The following is a 4845-nucleotide window of genomic DNA, read 5'->3' as shown; positions in this document are numbered from 1 at the left end:
TAAAATTGTTTAAAATGTTAAACAAAAACAAAAATGAAAAGAGTTTCAAAGGATATTTATTTCCCCTTTGATTTGGAGATGAGTTCATACAGTGAGTAGGTGGGGGCTAGGCTAGGAGCCATTCTTTCTCCGCTATACCACTCTGCTACAACTCTAATACATACAGTCATGGGATGTCCTAACCAAGTCTGAGTCCATATCAGCTACAGAAATTTGAATATTTGGCCATAATTCACTAGTGTGTCATTCAGTCCATGAAAACTCCATTATGTTCTACTTGAATGAAGTTCATCAATATCAGTAACCATTTATTGATTTTATTAATGCAAAGTGTTAAAAATTAGCTCAATTAATTATTTAATGAACAGTGTATCCCATATCCCCATGAAAACTTCTATCCCTGGAGCTATAATTCATGGTATGACCAGTGATGGAACTTGACTCCACAGCCCTTGAAAGCTCTTGAGTTTTCCCATGATGTATTTCATCTTTGGAGCTTCAGACGCTTTATAAAATAATTCACATCCCTCTTTTGAGATTGAGAACTGATTATCACAGGACGGTGATGATATTTTTAGGGTTCTAGACTCCACTTTCTCTTAGAATTGTGAAAAGTTACTTTTTAACTACAGTTGTTCCATTTGCAGAAAAACATCCCCTGAGAAAAAGATGCCTGCAACAGTCTCAGAATGGGCATCCCCTCATGTTTAGATATAACCCCCGAAAAGTACTTATTTCTTTTAGAAGTTCTAGGAAACAGTTCATGGCATCTATGGGGAGTAGGAGGCTCTGTGTGGCCAAGCATGACCCAGAGGACATCCTCTGCCAGGGCTACACCTGTACCATAGAGGGGAGAGTGGCAGGTGATGGATCTCCATTTAACAAATGGAAGTGAATGCATTTCGGTTAGCCAAAAACAGACAAATGTCTACTACTCCAGCTAAGGTCGATAAGGCAAGTATGACAGAATAACAAAACTAAGACCCTTTAGTTGGAAATATGAAGGCTGACAAACCACCTAAGGAAACCTTTAAAATCATAAACATTTTATATAAGTGAACATCAAATCCTCAAATTACAAGAATACCACTATCAAAACTTCAAAAGCTATTTTAGTAATGATAATTGCTACTTCTCATAAAAGGCAATATCTTTGTCTGATTCTCTACCACCAAAAGAATGTACTTTTAAAAATTATACTCAATTCTAAAGATTTGGGAGGGGAGCTGATACCCAATAACTGAAGGTAGAGACATCTTAGGAACTTAAATCAAAAGATTCCCCTTTGGTCATTTGACATCTCTCCTAAAGATTTTCTTGATAGGTAGTTTCTGAAATCAAATGACCAAATCTTGGCTGAAGGCAGCACAAGAAAGTGTTTGATGAATAAAAATTCAAAGCTGAATATCATGCCAGTGGCTCTACCTAAAATTCAACTAAAGTGACTCAGTGGGTGATTGAACAGTCACACATAGTAGCAACGTTTTCTGGATGCATTGGGATAGATAAATCTGGGGGATCCTGCAGAGAAAAGCTGCTGGAGCCCAGATGGATGCTCATTGCCATGAGCAGAATGAGAAGCCAACAGGAAGTTGTGCTGTGTGCATCACTGGAGGCAACAGGTCCCAAACAGTTAATCTTGCTGCCAATTGTTATGAAAAGGGAAATAGCATCTTCAGCTGGAGAAAAACTGGATGTTGATAGAACAAATCAAGAGTTTTTTATATAACATGATTTTTTTCTTTCACTTTCCCCAGAGTCAATATGAAAACTGACTCACCAAGCTTCTGAAAACAGCAGGATTTTCACTTTGAATCCGTCTGCACCATTTATTAGTCAGTTCTACGAAGAATCATTGATGAAAATTATGCCTTATGCTGACATGCTTTTTAGAAAGGAGACAGTAGGTACTACTTTGGCTAGAGGTCAAACCTTTGGGACCAAAGACATTAAAGAGAGCTAGAAAAATATAAGCCCTGTCAAAGGTAAACTCAGAGAGGCAGTGACTCATGATCTTTATCCAAGGGAGAGATGTTAAGTATTGTTAATGGCTACAGAAAGTGAAGTTGCTGCATTTGCTATCTTGAATCAAGACTGGAAAGAAATTATTGACACCAATAGAACTGCAGATTCATCTGTTGGAGGTTTTGTCTTGTCTGGTCTTCACAGGCCTCTGACGGAATGCATCTATATAGGACACTAAGTATTATAACTAGGTGGTCTGGTGACACCTTTCCTAAGGAGCCAGACTTCCACTAACGGAAAAGCAGAAAACCCAAGCTCAGGAGTATAGACACTGCCCTTATTGCTTTCTGAGAATTCCCACATTTATGAAGAAGAAAATTATTTGCCATCTTTTCCTATTATAATACTGTTTGTTCTTAATTTAAATGGTACAGGAATGCCTGTAGACTCTCTAGTCTCTTGACAACCTAAAATATGATGCTTATTTCCATAATTTGTTTAGTGCCTTTTAAATGTCAATTAAGCAGTAATATGATATTACCATAGAAATTTTTATTCATTCTCAATTACTTTGTAAATACATGTGTATTTAGTAAATTGATCAGTTTGTCTACATTTCTGATTTGAATGCAGATGCATCTTAATAAAAGATTTTTGTAAAAGAAATTAATCCTAATACATGTATCTTTAGCTTTTTGTAGGAAAATATTTAAGAGTGTGTGTATTCATACACACATGCATAAATGTACCACCTATATACATCATAAGTGGTCAAATTAGTCCAGAAATATCTTTCTTGCCAAGTTATTCCTGATAATCTTTTCAATGTATTTTCAGACATGGAATAAACTTACAATGAAATAATTTGCCAAATTTAAATTTATATTGCAACATTTAAATCATAATCTTATTCTTACTTATGGTACTCTATAATTTGATACACATAAAAACTAGGGGAAAATGTTTCAGGAGAAAAGCCTAAATTAGCACTAAAGAGATGAGATAAAACATCAAATATGTGTTTAACTCCATAAATCTAGCTCCACTCAACAAGCACGATTGAGATGATTTTACGTGCAGTTTTAAATCCATTAAAGAGTTTAGGGATTAAGCAGAACAGAGACATGCAACCAGACTGTAAAGGAAAGGCAATGTTTCCCATTGCTTCACTTCCATACCCAACAGATAGAAAAGGATGCAGCCACAACTGCATGAATAAATCAGAGTGAGAAAATTGGGTTTTAAATTCAAAATTTACTTGAGATTAAAAATGAACCAAACAAATAACTGTATCAGGGCTAACTATTTATGTGTAAATTTTTATTAAGTTTTAAAATTTATAATGAATATTAATAATATGTTATTAAATTATATCACTATATATGAAATGCTAGATAAAAAATATTATATATCACTATTGTGAACAACATGACTTAATAATTGACTACTTGGTAGGAATAATTGAATACTTGGTAGGGAGGGGCACTTTTACTTTTTTTCACCTTGCTTTCCTGAAATAAAGTTTCCGATTCATTCACTGTGGCTTGTTTCATAGGATTAAAAAAAAAAAAAAAAAAAAAAAAAACGCTAGAAATCCTTAAGGGTGTAAATGTGTCCTTTGAGCAGAATTTCATTCCATTTTCTTCTTTTCCTGTAGTATTATTGTGCTTTCCTGGTAATTGAGCCACTAAGGAATAATGAAAAGAATGATCTATTTCAACGTTTTGTGGCTCTTTGTGGGCATTGAGGGACAAAGTAGAAATAAAAGGTCACAATGAGATTTGGTTCTTCTGTCACAGACAGGAATAGAGACACACCTTGGGGAAGAAACTTTTGTTTGTAAGTTATGCATAGGAACAGAACTTTTCTTTGTAAGTTATGCATAAAGCTTAGGTAATGTGAATTTATGGCAAATAAATGCTTTCAGAGGTATCAAGCATGGTTTCAAACTGTGCCAAAGTATGAACATTTCTAGAAGTCTGGGATCTCTGAACCCAGGAAACATTGGCTTAGGGTCAAAATGGGGGCATCTGCTTAATTTATTTCTTACCTATTTTCATTAATAGAAATGAAAGATGTAACAACATGAGTAAATCCACTAACATATTTGCTCATTCCTTAAACAGTTATTTATTGAGTTCATTTTGTATGCCAGAAATATAATGCTGGACAAGACAAAGTCTTTGCCCAGTGGGAAATCTAGTAGGAAGTTAGAAGTTAAATAAAAATATTATATTATATTGTAATAAATAACAAAAGATAAGCAAGGATGTGACTGAAGTGTCCAACTGGAATACCAGGCTGTTCTAGGGTAAGAGGAGTGATGCTGGGTGGCATCTCGAAGGAAGGATTAAGTGGAGGTGTGAGGGGACAGGACTTCTGGCAAGAAGGGTCAGGATAATATTCTGAGCAGAGAGCATTCCATCTCTGAAGATCCTAGGAGGAAGGGGTGAGGATTGGGATGGGAGAGAGAAGCAGAGCAGAATCCTTGAGTTTTGAAGGCATAAGGAGTTGAAGCTTTATAAACCAGGAACAGTGGACATTTATGGGAGAGTTTTTGAAAAGTATATGCTGTGTGTGTGTGTGTGTGTGTGTGTGTAAGACCCCCAGATCCCCTTTTCTACAGTTTGAGGGATCAACTGGAGATGTGCTAAGCATAGATGCAGAAAGGCCATTTGGGTGTTTATTGTTGTACTCTAGAAAGCAGGTAGTGGTGACTTTGCCCACCAGTAGTAACAAAGTTGATAGAAATAGAAGAATGTGAAAGATTTGGGGGTTATAATCAAGAATACAGTAGCTAATTATCAAGAATACAAGCAACAATAAATGTTGGCAAGGATGTGAAGAAAAGGTACACTCATACATTGCTGGTAGGAATGC

The 4845-nt window shown here is 35.6% G+C and overlaps 1 pseudogene; it reads left to right on the top strand.

The window, feature by feature from the left end:
* The first annotated feature begins 772 nt into the window (after nt 1–772).
* Nucleotides 773–2177, top strand: LOC124982934 (adenosine kinase-like; annotated as a pseudogene).
* The last annotated feature ends 2668 nt before the right edge of the window (nt 2178–4845 follow it).

This window comes from Sciurus carolinensis, chromosome 4 (genome assembly GCF_902686445.1).
Source record: "Sciurus carolinensis chromosome 4, mSciCar1.2, whole genome shotgun sequence".
NCBI classification, from domain to species: domain Eukaryota; kingdom Metazoa; phylum Chordata; class Mammalia; order Rodentia; family Sciuridae; genus Sciurus; species Sciurus carolinensis.
This window is presented reverse-complemented; position numbering and strand designations above follow the sequence as displayed.